The sequence below is a fragment of the Rhea americana genome, unplaced genomic scaffold, assembly GCF_003343005.1.
Source record: "Rhea americana isolate MKP2758 unplaced genomic scaffold, rheAme1 scaffold_22, whole genome shotgun sequence".
Taxonomy (NCBI): Eukaryota; Metazoa; Chordata; class Aves; order Rheiformes; family Rheidae; genus Rhea; species Rhea americana.
Genome location: NW_028186329.1, coordinates 5,857,086 through 5,873,212, shown reverse-complemented (window position 1 = coordinate 5,873,212; position 16,127 = coordinate 5,857,086). Strand labels below are relative to the sequence as shown.

General features: G+C 36.6%; 1 protein-coding gene across 8 annotated transcripts in view; it reads right to left on the bottom strand.

The window, feature by feature from the left end:
- SNCAIP (synuclein alpha interacting protein) overlaps positions 1–16,127 on the bottom strand; it is an 83,511-nt gene that overhangs the window by 50,795 nt on the left and 16,589 nt on the right. For 2 of the 8 annotated variants that reach the window (XM_085305411.1, XM_085305410.1), the window contains exons 2-3: positions 9,182–9,233; positions 2,382–2,456 (exon numbers count right to left, since the gene is read on the bottom strand). The exons of 1 other annotated variant lie outside the window; for it this stretch is intronic. The gene's annotated coding sequence lies outside the window, so the exon portion shown is untranslated. Of the gene's footprint in view, positions 1–2,381; positions 2,457–9,181; positions 9,234–10,299; positions 10,353–13,917; positions 13,940–16,127 lie in introns of those variants that run through there. 5 more of the 8 variants (XM_085305417.1, XM_085305408.1, XM_085305409.1 and 2 more) reach the window with 4 other exon arrangements.

The window sequence follows — 16,127 nt, the reverse complement described above, 5'->3', positions numbered from 1 at the left end:
GCCAGTAACAACTGCAATGAGAGAAGGAGCTTCATTCTCATTTTAGGAATTCGATCATCTACATTAGAGCAAGAGGTTCAGATAGCCATAATTTCAGGTCCCCATCATTTTAAGTAATATTATTTAAGATTCGTCATTTTAGACTTCTGTATGCCTCCTACTGTAGGAGTTGAGACTATTTTCACCAGACAGTGTTTTGTGGGATAATGGCTTTAAGTTCACTTTCATATCGGTCTCACTCTCCAAAAAGTGAATATATAGTATTATCCAACGCACTAAAACAAAATGAAACAGAGTCTCTGCAAAAAGCAAGCACATTTGTTGAAACATGCCCCCACAATAAGCWGCTTGGGCAGTTATCTTTTTTTCTCTCGTTGACATCACTTCGGTGGGGGAGGAGGAACAGATCTTCTTAGGGTAACACTCTTCTTGAGGTAGGCTCTATAGCTCACCAATCTTGCTAAGTGTCCCCCACAGACSTAAAGACCAGCTGTCAGTTTATCACTGTGACTATTGACACGACCTCAAACTAAGTCAATTTCAGAAGTAAAATAAACGCCAACCACATATGTGCTGTCTTACACAAGTTCCAGGATTTCAGAATACGCCCTCTAACATCCCACCAGGTGGTACACACATGAAGTTAAGAATGAGAACCAAAATACCAAAGTCAAAAAGACATCTAAGGACCATACCACATGCAAATAGCTTGAAAACCAAGCAGARTCACTTCACCGAATTTGAATTTTTAGCTTGGAATTTTAACTGGAATTTAACTGGAAAGGAAGCATAGCTTAGTAACAGAAGCAGACTATGCCTGGTTACCATAAATTTCAAGATTTCAGAAGATTTCATCCCTTCAAATTTAATATTTAGTTTCAAATTGAAAGACAAAATACACCTCCTCTTGTACACCTCCTAATAGRTCTCAACTTCAAATGACCTAATCATTGAGTTTTATTACATAAATAAACAGAAACACAATAAAAACTCTCTCTCAAGGTACAGAAACAGTTACTGTGGTCAAAAGCTGTTTCACACACCTTAACCAATTCTGACTGCAGGTTCTTAGCCAGCCACGTCAACCAGTTTAAACATTCATTTTTCTTTAAAACTTCAGTAGGTTGCATAGCCTAGTTAACTACTTCTGCTAATTTAAATATAGTAATTTGAGGCTTCGATGCAAGTTTGCTGGATTTCAAAAACAGKTTTTTTTTATTTTTTCAGGGAGGTGAGTTTTTTTGCAAAACCCAATGCATTTGAACATGTGCTGGTGATTCTTTGTTTAAATGAAGGCTGCCTGCAAACTCCAACTCTTGTAATTCATTGTCTCTGTGAGGTTTTCAGGGAATATGAAGAGGTAACTTGGCAAAAAGGGCAAGCAGTAAATACACRAAAGATTTGCAACTGCCTTCTCCCTTTGATGAAGAACGTGAACAGAACAGTCTCATTTTCCTACTGCTTGGCTAGAAGTCAGGAGCTGGCAAAAYAGTCATCAGTAGCTGACTTAATGACAATTAAAAAATGGTAAAGGAAGAAATGCTTTAAAGAACTTAAAAATTCTGCAACAGTTTTTCCACTGAATATTTCCTCTTAGCTGTTAAATTTGCATTCTCTTCCATCGGTTGGTGCTACTGAGTATACAAGAAGCCACAGAGGCAAAAAAAAATTGTGCCTCCACCAGTGGCTGACTGCAGGATTGCATTTCACCTAGTGATGCACRAAATTCATCATGACAATCATGCAACACTGCCTCCCCCCAAATGGTATCTTCTACCTTCTGAAAATATAAAGACCATGTGAAACAAAGGCCAAAACTCTGAAGAGAAAACTGGTTACCAACACAAATACATTTTCTCTATGGAAAATTTCTCTTTTTCTGAAAACAGTCTTCAGTTATATGTAAAGAACAGGTAAAAGATTCATACATTTTACCCCCTAAAATATGCTTTTCAGTCTTTTCTTGATGTGGTGAAACTGGACAACACMTCAGAGAACAAACACTACAACCAAATAAGATCTCTCATGACCATACTTGGAGTCTTATTCAGGAGGTGCACTTCTTGATACAATTTAACATGGTAAAAACTACGCTACATATAATGCAAACCATATGGTGAGGGTAGTACTCAGAGCTGTGATTATTTTGAGAGCTTTGCAATGGTTGAATCCAGCATATCACCAGAGGTATAAAGAAACTGAACAGCATTTGCAAGCAGATCATGAGCAAACTGGTCAAATTTAAGATAAAATTAATTGTAATTAAACTCGCAACTGCTAGCAATGGATGACAAGAGATGAACAATTTACTTCCAACATCWACATCAGAGCAATACAGATTATTTTCTCAAAAAATGCTAGCAGAAACTTCTGATATTTACCTAAGCAAAGCTAGATGTTAAATATTCTGTAAAATTTTCATCCAGAAAAACGTGTTTCCTGTTTGGCAATTCAGCCTGCAGAAAGAGATGCGCATATACATATATTTATAAAGGTAAAAGAAAATCTGTCTGCTCATAGCACTCAAAGCTGAAAAGAAAACCCTGTAATACTTCATCCATACGTATTCAAGAAAAAGTGTTTTTATTATTGCATGACATTTCCACTAGGAAATCATGAAGAAGTCATCCAACTAAAAATTAGCACACAAATGTGGTAATAGCAGCACTGGTATAATAATGTCTTGCATATGTTGTATTGTAACAGATACTAAATAGTGATCAGATTGTAAAACAAAGCAAAACAAAAGAAATTATCTTTCTCCTTTTCAAATACAAGCTCTGTTCTTCCAAAACATAGCATCTCCTCTGCTATCATTCTTCCCAGCTAAAATTGATTTCTCTGACCTGATATCTTGTTATTGACAAATATAAAATTAGGTGAGTGGGGAAAAAAAGAGCAAAGCAATTCACAGTAAAAGGGAAAATGAAGCAATGACATAATAGGTACAGAGAACAAATCAGAATTTCTGCAAAGTGAAAAACCAATGTAAACTGATGGCATGCACTATGCACAGGTAAAATATTTTTCACAGGGTTCTTTCTCAAGCTAAATCAAGCCTCCAATGTGGCTCAACATAGCCTCGCAAGCAGTCGTGCCAGCAAACCCAAGGGACTGCTGTGCGGGAGTGTGAGGATGATGTGATGTGGGACCAGCAGAAAAGCCAGTTCCACCACCGATGTTGCAGTGTTCACTGTTGTGAACCTATGGCCATAGTTTTAGCCATGCTCAGGTACTTAAGGCAGTAAAGGGCCATACTGATGAGCATCTAATCTTTGCTGATTAACCTGAGTGAATGAAAACACTGGCATGACAGGCAGAAAGCAAATAAGCACCAGGTTCAGTTTCTTGCTCTGTACAAAGTTGTGGGTTTAAAAATAAAGGGAGGGGGGGCATAACTGGATTGCAGTGACCTATTTGTAACAAGGATGCAGCGAATCTGGTAGCTTCAAAAAATAATCTGATCCAGTATCTCAGTCAAGAAGAGTCTCAGTGCTGGACAGGCAGGATTAAATCTGCAGAGATACACAAGGGAAATATTTATTGAGCCCCCTCGCCCCCCTCAAACAACTAATCACTAGTAATTGAGAATGTATCGTTTTAGTTATTTATGGATATATACACCACAGAAACAAACAAAAGATCAATTGYCAATTAAATATATACTTCAGTACATATTTAATCTTCAGTCACCCTAAAGAGATGCTGATAAAGGCCATGTAGTATGTTACTTTCTGCATCTCAAAACTATTACACCAAAATATTTGGGGATTTACTTAAACTTTCAATCAAATATAAAGTAAATCAGATGTAAATATTTCTATAGTAGTTGACAAAAGGCTAAGTTACCTTAAGTACACATGTGCAACAGTTGAATAATCAAGTTTTAAGCTTTAAATCCCAGAACACCGTAATAATAATGGTAGCCTTTAATTAAGGCATAACACTACTTTTTATGATTATAGGTCTGAGAAAAAAAATTGCCTTTTCTTAAKCATCAGATGCTACAGTAGCTCAGTATGAACAAATTTCACAGGCAGAAAGGAAAGGCTTTACTACTTTAATTTCGGTATGCAGTACAAAGCAGTATCAAGCAATGCTTGAAACATGGGAAGTGTCTGAGTTTTATTCCATGACTAACATCAAGAAATATTAAGAGCATAAAACCAAGTTTGTTCCATTTCAAACAAATACAACAGTGCAATTTTTCATTATGTTAAATCTATTTAACACACAGTGAAAAGCTCAGCACCCAGCTAAAATCCACAGTTTAGGAAGGCACATTTTCTGTCAATAACTGAAAATAACTGGGACGTTGAATTCAATTCCTCCATTCCTCCTCTCTCCCCACTGTTATAGTGGAGTTCTACCAAAAATGTATTTGGTACTGTAACCCTAATTTGCTACACAGAGTAAGAAAAGCACTTTAATATATTCAGAACCACTACTATCCTTAGGAAACAGTCAAGATGCACTGCTGATGTAAGCAAGAGAGCTTGGGCAGCAGGTCCTAACAAAACTAGTCTGAGCAAAGACCCCTTCCTTTCCAGCTGCCATACACCGTCTTACTGCTTTACATACTCCCTGGTGTTCATCTGTGCGCTATCTTACACCAAAAACTACATGTTCTTTGGGACACGGATCATATAATGGCTCATTTGTCCAGCTTCTCACGTAAGTCTGTGCCCTGTCTACGAACAGGGCTCCATGTCACAAGAATAATCCAATTAAACAATAAATATGCTGCAAATTCGCTGCAATAGTCTTTGGAAAAGATCATATTAGAAGCTTTGCCAAAGATCCACGTAACAATTGAAAAAACTTTATTCATCAAATAAAGATGATAGCTCTAGAGGCCATAAATGCAGAACATAAAGATGGAGCTGCAAGCTTTCTATGCTTTTCGTGCTGTCTCTTTATGTCACATGCATGAACAATAATTTTTCTACTATAAATACACGTACTCTTACAAAACCCTATCTTCTCATTCATATTTACATTCGCTTTATTAGCACCATGGGGGAAAATTACTTGCGTTTAATCAATACATATCCAAACAGATGACTTGAGACGGCAAAGTGACACACTGCAGCTCAAACTGGCTATTGAAGGACTCCCTTTAAGCTTTGGGCATTCAAATAAAATGACAACCTGATATACTGTGACACTATTTTGACACTAATAAGTCATATGAGGGTTTGTGATACTCTAATGCAGTCTGCAGTGCTCTGTTCAGCCAATTTTGTTACCTTCTAGGGCTCCCAGAGCCTTTTTTTCTAATTATGTGAAATAACATTGTTTCTATTACTTGTCCCACTCAATGTCTGGATTTTCTCTCACTGACTGAGCACCTCTTTTGTACCAGTTTGTTTTATTTACTTTTCTTCCTTTTATATAAGCCAAAAATAATACATCATGCAAAGGAAATTATCTGCCCAGTCAACTTTAAAATATAAAAATATAAAAGGGGGGAGGTTCATTGGGAAAGGGAAGTTATTTTAAAGAGCAAAGATGAATTTGAAATAACTATTTATTGTAAAAAAARTGAAGTTAACAGTGAGACTGAAAAATGATGTGATTTATTTCAGTGAAGGAATGAATTCTGAGACTGGGATTACCTTATCCCTTATCACGTTTATACAGAAGTTTCCCTGAGTTCAAAAGTTTGCAGCAACGATTTATAATAGCATAGTACTTCTAGAAGCAAGTCRAAGAAAAAGCACTGCTTTTAATCCACATACAAGTACTACACAAGTTATACTGATAGGACAGGAATAGGGAATGCAAAGCACAAAGTTGTTCCAACAATCAAAAGATGCCATTTTTAAAATATAACTGCAAAAGAACCCCTGCATTATGGGCACGCAGAAACAATCCATCCACAGCCCTTGAAAGACACAAATACTGAGCCCAATTCTGTTCCTAATGAAGTCAATGCACATTCAACACTGGTTTTAGATGAGAACAAACTAATTGTTTCCGGCTGAACAGAGATACACCTCGGCCAGTCATCTACGTAGGCCTCAGGATTGCAGATTTTTCCAACCTTGACCATAAAACAACTTTGGTTCAGACTCCATRGAGTCTTAAGAGAGATTATTTGAAGAAGTCACGTTGAGGTAGGAAATACTACTTGGTTTACCTGTTTTATCTTCTACTGTCATGAACTGCACAGAAAATCCACCACAATTTGAGTTAACATCAAGTATTTTTAACAATAACAATGACTGACGATATGCAGTCTGTAAGTACTCTGTATGTCAGGAGGCACAGAGCGAGGATAAAGTATGCCCGTTAAGAGTCAGTTCCTCACGCATTTTTATCACCCTGAATAATACTACACATAATTTACTTATTTCAAAAGCAAAKTATAACTTGGAGGATGACATCTGAATTTCACTAGGGTACATGAAAGCTTTGCCATTAACTTCTGTGTGCCTAAAACTATCCACCTTGAGGCAAGGAATATCTGGCTGTTAGGAGGTGTTTTCCTACAGTCTCCTCTACTTGCTTTATTAAATATTATTCCATTTAGTGCTCTCGTGAACAAGCATCTAATATCAAAAAGTGCCTAAATTTGTTTCTTCACTCCCAAAAGAAAACAACGTAACAAAAAAAGGAATCAGCATTTAAGGCTACTGAGTGGTATATGCCTAGCTGAAAAGTTGTTTGCACTGCAACATAGCTATGGAAACATCTGATAAGTTCATCTGATAAGTTCACTAAGAATAACTCTGAATTTCTCCTAATAAGTGCCATCCTTTCCACTCCACAGTTTTGCAGTTCCTTTGAGATTCAAGCATAAAAAAATTGGATTCAAAGCATTAAGTCAGAATGCATGCACTTGAGTATTCTGGAAGTGGGCCTAGAAAAATAAACTTGTTTGTTTTAATTAGCCTTGAAGGAGAAACCTTTGGAATTGGAAATTAGTATTTGTTATCTTAAACTGTAACAGCGTACATGATTCAAGGACTGTACAAAAGTTAATGCACTGTCCTTGTATTCTCAATGAAACTATCAAAATAAATAAGAGGTCAGTGATCTGTTTGAAGACTGACCTTTGATTTGCTCTTTTTGATTAATTTATGTTTGTACTCCCTTCGAACCACTACAAGGCTATTCATTGAAAATACGAAACACACCACAATAATACAGTAATATGYTTTCTTCATTGTACTCTACCCTGTAAGACAACTTCTTTCAGACAGGATGATTTTCATGTCAACTGCGGAAGCAAAAACTATCCACAAACTTTTTCCAGTAAGCTAATTCTTTCTACATTCCTTAAGATCACAAGTGTCCTAGACATTCTCTGCACATGTGGAAGGGAACAGATGACTGTTGCCTTTGACATAATCCCAAGCTAAACTGTAAGGAAGAGTCATTTACTTCAGCTTCTAACAATCTAACTTTTGCATGAGATCTGGAACATGGTCTGTCGCTGCCACTGCGACAGCCAAAGCAGCAGGAGAGGCAGTGCTTGCACAGTGGTACAGCTCCTGCCGAGCGCACCRCAGCAGCGCCCTTTCCTCTCCTCTAGGACACGTCATTCTACTACCTGCTCACAGGGACCACAGAGCACCTTTAAGCAATAATTTCTATAAGCTCATTCCTTATTGAATAATTCTCCACCGAAAAAGCCGACTTCCCTCCGAGGGAAGATAAAATGAAACAATGCACTGTTCATTTGTCTCAGCAATCTTTTGTTAAAGCACACCAAACTAGCCAAATGCAGAAAATATCCTGCAGTTYTACTTAAGCTGATGTTAATGATTACATATAAATTAACGGTAATATATAATTTACATGTTATATTTAATATCAATGGTTTATATATGCACTATATAAGTACCATTTTATATTTAATCATGTCATTTTAAACTAAGACTTGTTCCCAAAATGAATTTGTTCAGCCTTTTGTGACAGTGTGACACTACGACGACAAAGTGATTCTACTCAATATGCAGTATACTAGTTTTCAAATTTCTGCTACAGCAGAAATACTAAGTCTCCTTTAAAAATATCTACATGYAAATTTAAAATTAACTCATCTGGAGATAGACAAAGTATTAAAAAAAAATACTCAAAATATGACTTCATACCGTTCAGCTATGAAAGGGTCACTTCCTTCCTTACAAAAAGTTAGCATCTTCCCCACGAAAATACACTTTATTTTCTCATATGAAACATTCCAATGCCTTCAAAAAGAAGGATTCATGCATGGAACAGTGCACTTACAAAAAATTTTAACCCTGAACCTTGATTCATTAGAATATTTTTTTAGTCAACAAAAAACAATTTTCAGAAAAGTGCTACTTTCTCAGAAGGAAAAAGTGGGGAGGGGAAGGGAGAAAAATCAGAAAGACCTTTCTAACAGCTTTATATACCCTAAAAAATAACCCATGGACTGAACAATATTTTCCCCCAAAATATCACAGAATTGCTCAGGTTGGAAAGGACCTATGGAAATCCAAATCCCCTGCATAAAGCAGGGTCAAAGTAGTAAATAAGTTAAAAATATTTTAAAGGTATAAACAACAAGGAAGAAGAGTCATTAATTATGATGGAAGACAACAACAAGTTGGCATTTTTCTCTGAGAAAAAAAATAYACACACACATTGGGAAAACATCTTATGGGTGACCCTTATTAAGACTGTGAAATAAACTACTGAAGAAATAACAGAAATCTTGATGTTTGACACATTCCAAATTAGAGCAGCAAAGGTATCTGAAAATACTATGTAGTGTACAGCCTACATAGTACACTGATGGGTGTATGTTAACCATTACTGCTTTCTCTAGTATTTTATATTTTGTTATCTTACAAATTTAATACTTTGCTAGCTTATAAATTTATGTGAAATTGAGAAAAAAAGTTTACATTTCAAACACTTATTAAATATCATAATGCTAGTAATGTAGAATATCCAATACTGATAATTAAACTCAAGGCAGAGATGATCACTGATTTTTCATCTTGTATACATTTCTACAGATTGGCATGATTTCACTGCTTTTTCATTTTAGTGTCCTTCTTTAAAAATTACAATATTTTTTTTTAACAGAGAAAAGAACAAAAAGAGACAATATTGCTTAAAGCTTTTTAGTCTTTGTAGAAACAGAAATATATATTAATTGTTTGCATAAGCRTTAAATAAACAAGCTGCAATTAGGACATACTTATCATTTCATTATGCTGCTCAATATGACCAAGATATCCTGTTTGTTTTGCCTGTTCAAAAAGAAAAAAAAAAAACAATTATTAATGAAAGCAACCTTTAACAGCATTTCAAAAGGAAGCTGGTGCTGGTAAACACATGTTCTTATGGGAAATTGCCATAATCCTGACTATATCCCAGCAGGCTCAGAAAATATTTCTCACACAGTTCCTCCTATAAAATCTAGAACATATGTATGACAGACTATGTTTCACATCCTTTTAAGGAACTTGCTAGATTAATAAAGAGAATACAACTCTTATGTTTCTCCTGGAAAGTATGCCTCTTCCTACACGTATTCTGCAATATGTTTCTCCCCTATTTGCATGATTTCTCCACTTTCCTAAGTCTGTGAAAGAGCCCCTGAAAGCTCATCTCCAGACCCCCCCCACACACACACTGACAGCACCTTAATGTAGGCTACTTATGCAGTATAACCATCACATAATCCATTGATAAATGCATTTCACTATATTTGTGTCATTAAGCTCCTACCATACCTTCCAGGGCAATTATTTGAGAATCAATAAAGTAGTTATTTTTTATGTGGTTGCTAAGAGGTTTTCAAATTGATCTTACAGTTTTTTTATTACTATTGACTGAGATGTCAAAAAGAACACAAACAGATCAACACAGCTCCTTTACTAATTGCCATTCAGCTAAATATCTATAAGCCATTAGGGACATATAARAGTCACAAATTTGTAAATAGGGAACACTCATTGTGAAAAATTTTTTAAACTTCTGCCACTTGCACAATGTAGATCACTTACTGCAATCTAAAATGGACAGCATGATTCCCTCAGTTCCTAGATATTTTTTTCACTACTTCTTTTCTGAGTTTTCTTCCTCTAGCATCAAATAAGACTACTCAGTTAAAAAAAGATGAGATCACACTAGACATGGGAGCATTCTGAATACAACCATAGAAAAATGAATATGCAAGAACTATTCTGAACTTTAATTCTAAATATGTGGTCCTTGAACATACTTGATCTACTGCAATTATCAATAGATCTTACATAGGAATACAGGAAAACCAGAACAAGTAGCAGTYGGAAATCTGCTAAGATTACTTACAGTACATGCTGTCTCTGAAAGAGAACGTATCAACTCTTCTCCTAACTGCTTTTTCCAAAACTGTACTGCACACAAACAGGCACACTTCACAGTCTTCCACTCACTGGAGCAATACTAACTTTTACTATTTGTATAAGTTTACATCCTGTGTTTAAAAGGCAATAAAAATAAGGAAATACCAGGAAGGGGGATTCACTCCTGTTTTATACRCTGCATAATTTACTATCCTTGCAAAAAATGGATGTAGAACTCTTCCATTCTTACTAGTAATTTATTCTCATTTACACTTTGTATAGGTGGAAATAGCTGCAGAAGATACAGAAGCTACAGAAGAAGGGGAAGAAAAAGAAAATCAGACCTTTAATGGATGTACAGAAATTTAGAACTGATGCCCTCAATGTCGAGGCACCACAGATGGTATGATCAACTTTTATACCAGTGTACTTTTCTTCACCACATGCAAAAACAGTGCAATAGCATTTATGCCAGKGTGTTTTCCTTCACCACATGCAAAATAGTGCATTAGTATTTGGATACTTGTTGGCCACAATGACTTGCTACTACAGTTCAAAACTAGACCACAGATGTCCTACTGCTAAATTTTAAATCTCTCTCTTGGGTTTAACTCCACACTATAAATCATTAGAACAAACAGTCAGAAAAACTTATTATTCCCATTTCTGTTACTTTCCATTCAGGATTGTATTCTCCAGACACTACTCAGACTCTTCTGTTCCATTACATGTGACTCCCTTAAAGCTAAGATTTTAAGTGCTCTGCCTAAAGGACTCCAGCTACTTCAGTGGGTGTCACTGTTAATTAAGGACAAATGGAAAGGAAATGAAGGAGCCAAAAAGTGGCCTTACTATCTGGAAAATCACCAGTATGGAGGAACAAGGGTGACAACAGTAGGAAATATTGGAGGAGGATAACAGGAAATGTTTGCAGCTGAGAGGAACAGGCAAGTGCWTCTTGTTCAAGCATATCATATGAGGCAGCTGAACGGTGCAAAAATCGGTCTCAAATGGAGGAAAAAAGTGGGATATTGGTTTCAAAGTTTTGAAGGTAACCGATAAAGAAAAAAGATGTTAGAAAGGATGAGCCTTTCAAAATTGTAAAAGTAGCATTCTAATTTCTTTTTAGATATCCTATTCAAACTTCCCTGAATAAGGAATAAGTCATAAAGGTATCCAACTAAATAGTGAGCTAGAGAGTGAAAACTAGGTAGTTTTACAATAGAGAAGAACAGACAGGTTCTTCATGAAAAACCAAAAAAAGGACAACAGAGATATAATTATGAAGTGACGGATTTGCAAGACTAAGTGTTCTTCCTCTCATCAGTAGCTTAATTTTCCCTCTACAGCTACTAYATTTCAGCTCCATGCAACAAGGAAGTGCGCTAAAAACAGATGGCTCTGATCTCTGGCAAGTGATAGCTGATTCCAAATTCTAGTTCCTACCTAGCCTCTGGCCTTCACAAGTAAAATTATGCAGCCATATCACACAGGAGGAGCTCTGAAAGGGAATGTGATTTGAGTTATGTAAACTATATGCCTGAGTTGCTTATCACACAGAAAGCTCTCATCATTGAACTATCATCTTCATTTCCAGTTCTCCCAACTCCTCCACCTCCACTGAGATAGCCTGCACTGCACTCTTGAACTCTTCTGCAGTAATGACTATTAGGCCTACCAGGAACAGCTGTTATGTTTAGTACAATCTGTTGACAGCAATTATTGAAAGYATGTATGTCCAAATACCACAGTCTCCATTTTTTCCACTAAAGATTRCAAGTAACATTTCTACTTCTAGTCCTAGGAGGGCGTAAAAGAACAAAATAAGAAACTGGGAATACATCTATTTACTGAGGAAAAAAGTCTAACTGAGAACATTTGGCAGACAACAGCTTAACTTCACAAGCAAATATTTAGTTATCCGCAACTGACAAGTAAGCAGAAACATTGACTGGTTAGATTTAGTTCAAAATCTGGGCACATAATTAAGCATTAATGTTATAATGTTTAGTTTTTAAGTAAACAATATTGTCATAGGAAAGTTCATGTTTGTGGATAGTAGCACTATATAATTTCTAGTTTTATTAACATAATTTTCTGCATCTATAAAACACATCATCTGTTCTGGCATGTGACCAAAGTACAAGTGTAGTCTCTTTACTGGAAATAAATGCAGTTGGCCAGGCGATGTTGTAAGACAGTTATTCAGGTTTTCCAACAAAGAAAAATTTCTGTTACTACCTATTTTCCCCACAAATATACTGAAACTAGCAACAACGCTCCAGGTAGGATCTATACGAGTTCCAGCAAGAGACGACAGCTTTAATATTATTCAGAAAAAATCAGCAACCATTGCAGTTAAGACATTATTCCTTTTAAACTACCCCAACCTCTTCCATTCACCTGTTGCAAGGTAAAGGAGGCATTAYATCCAGTAAGCAGTGAGGAACAAGGATTTCTTGGCTCATATATCCTACTACACAGAAAGGGTTGCCAATCCCAGAATTTGCATTGTGGAATACTGCAAAAGAGTTTGCGAACCTTATCTGGTCCAGGATGTTCATATGGAGTTTCAATTCTACAGACGATTCACTGATCTTTATCATAGCTGTACAGCCTGGAAGAGAACTCAGGATTGCAATGTCAATTCAGCACTTAACTGCTACCCAAGAACATGATCTTAGGTGACTTATTATCTAGCAAATCTCTCTTCCAGTAAGTAYGCTCTTGCTAGTCAAAAGTCAGTTGTAGTTCTTATGAACACTCTCAAAAGATGAGAGACAAGACCTTACAATTCATGAAGAACCCTGGGYTGGGCAAAGAAAAGAGTACTTAGTCTGCAACTCTCACAGCCTCCTAACTGGGTATTCAGGGTCACATAAAATGTTCTTTCTGTTACCACCATTAGTTCTTTCTTGTGAATAGTCACAATATCATAGAGTTTTTCTATGTGAACTATACCACACATCTTGGACTGAATAAGTGTTATTCAGACATACTTTGCAGGATTCGCTTTAAAGTGATTTATGGTGGATTCAGAGGAGTAAYACAGGCAAAGGAATTCTGAATCTGCCTAAGACTTGGGATTCAACATAATTTCAATATCTACCAGCCAAGTTCTGAATGTTCTGACCGTTTATGAAGAATTCTAGTCATTTAAAACAGTGGCTGTTCAAGTACTCCAAGACCCAGCACAGTCACAGGTGCAGATGAGAAACTGAGTTTTGTAGCAGTAACATCCTCTGTGGATTTGTGGAAAAGCACGTGGAAGCAAAGGAAGTGCAGCCCCAAAAGACCTGGATCACATATATACAAGTGAATGCCTAACAGTGGGATTCACAATGATATAYATGAAGAACTACCACACTTCTCCTGCCATGTAATTAACACTCTACTCTTTAAGCTCAGTTGGAAACAAAAAGCAAAACATAGAAACATGAGGCTCTATCTTTGAGGAATCATGCTATACAAAAGTGGACTGATCAGACAAACTGCAAGAAAAGACAATCTTTAGTACCTCTGCACTAGGCATGACCTATTTTTCCCCGTAAAACCTGGGACTGAGTAGGAATTGCAAGCCACACACAAGTTTTCCTTCTTCTACCTGGTGGGAGTAGTCCCTTGATAGGAGAGCTGAAGACTATTCTGTGAAGTTAGCACTCCTAAACTCCTCCAGGGAACTGGGTAGAGTTCAACACTGCATCCTTCCTGTCCATACACTTGGCCTTTTTGTCTGCAGCAGCCAGGCACTATGGGAGGAAATGTGTGAGCTGTCATCTTTCACTCGTGCAGACCTGGAAGCTGGGTGAATATACACAACTGATCTACAAGATGAGCTAGGAAGTACTACTGGCTACAACAGTTTGAACACAGTGCAAATGTTCTATCATTGCAGTGTTACAGAAACATACACCTTAATAAAAAAAAAAAGAACAAGGCACTATGGAACCCTGGGCATGGATTCACTCCACCTCATTTTAGGCAACTAGGAAGTCTCCACGAGGAGGCTAATCACAGGTTTGTTCCACAGTAAGTGTAATGAGCCAGGCATCCATAGATAATTCAGCATCCATAGATAATTCAGACTTTAGGTAAGGTGGACTGTTTGCTCATGGTGTCCAACTATTTGTAGTTATCTGTGATAGAGGAGACCTATATGAGTTCTAACTTAGGCATCTCAGTTAAGTGCAACGAATCTGGACATCACTGCAAAACACGATATGCAGGCTGAAAGGACAAATCCATCTAGTTCATACCAATTCAGTATCATAACAATAATAATAAAAAGCTGTTACATTTAACATAACAGAAAATTAGTATCCATGAATATACAATAAAATCTAGAATTGTTTCCTATAATTYAATTCTTTCTTTTGAATTTAACACAAAGACCTTCCTCTGAAATCACGCTAGAGATTGCCTTCCTTCCCCCCTCGCCCCTCTCTCCCTCCCCCAAGAAAAATAGGTAGTTTACCAGTTGACAACATGATTTTAACAAGGTCGCCAGAYAGAAAAACACTTCAATGAAACTGGCTGGTCAGGTGTTTTATGTCCAACTTCAAATGGAGTTCTGATGTGAAACTACTTACTTCATGGCTGAACTGTAATAGTTTCATATTTAATACACCATAAAAAAGTTTGTTTCATATGCCTCTCAAGTCAGTAACTCATCATAGAAGTTATAATTCATAAAGATTATACCAACTCCACTGAAGGGACTACTTGACTGTAGATTCACACAAAGAAATCCCTTTACTACTAAGGGGCTTATGGGAGAGTTTCCATAACAGATTAGGCATATCTGTAGAGCCATAAATGTTAAAGATAATAATGTGTCCTTCTAACTGACAGATTCAAATGCTAACAGAGGCCATCACCAAAATACTTACTAAATCACATTCTCTTCTGTAAGATGACTCGACTTTCCATTTGCCTGAAAGTTACGTAAGACTTGTGCAAATTCTCTAAAAATATAGCAGGACCATTTAAACAGTTATTTCCATGCTGAAGAAAATGGATCTAATTAAGATCCATGTGGCTTTTTTTAGAATCAGCTGGCAGCCCACTATGACAGAAAATAGTACTGACTGTTTGTGTATAAAAGGAAAATAGGAACGCACGTAACAAGCAATTCTACTGAATACCATGCACTACCTTATATGCCACAGAGCCTACACTTCAGATTGACAGTGAATAGCTAAAAAGCACTGGCTGCTAAGTTCACTTACTGGACAGAAGGACAGCATTGTCAAGTCAGTAAATCTTAAAAACTGAACTCAGGGGCAGAGAATTGAGACCCTAAAAGTCGTGAAATGTAGGCGCTTCCCAATTCAGATCTTTGAAAAACTACCTCTGACTCTAAAGGAAAGTAGGTGCTGATTATCCTTGTATTWTTGCCAAGGAATGAAGTAGCATTTCTGGCATTAGCTGCATTGGCTCCAAATCACCACCTCTCTCAGCCAGGACAGGGCACTTCGGYGTATTCCATAGGGTGTGAGTGAGGGATGCAATAAAAAATATAAATAAATAAAAAAAGATGACTATCTTTCCATTAACATAGAACTAAATTTAGTTTTCAGAGCTAGAAAGGGAATGACTTTCTTCCCTCTGTGGAATTATGGTGAGGTAAATACAATATTGGTTATTTTTTTCAGTTTCTCTGTTTTATGGAAGCCATTTCCCTCCAAGCAGATCATGTATTATGCAGCTATCTGGGAGCCTCATGTCTAGAAAAGATTATGATTAGCAAATTTTTGCAATTTTTTGTAAATACTGAAATTTTTTAACCATCCTGCTTGGTTTAAACTACTCTTT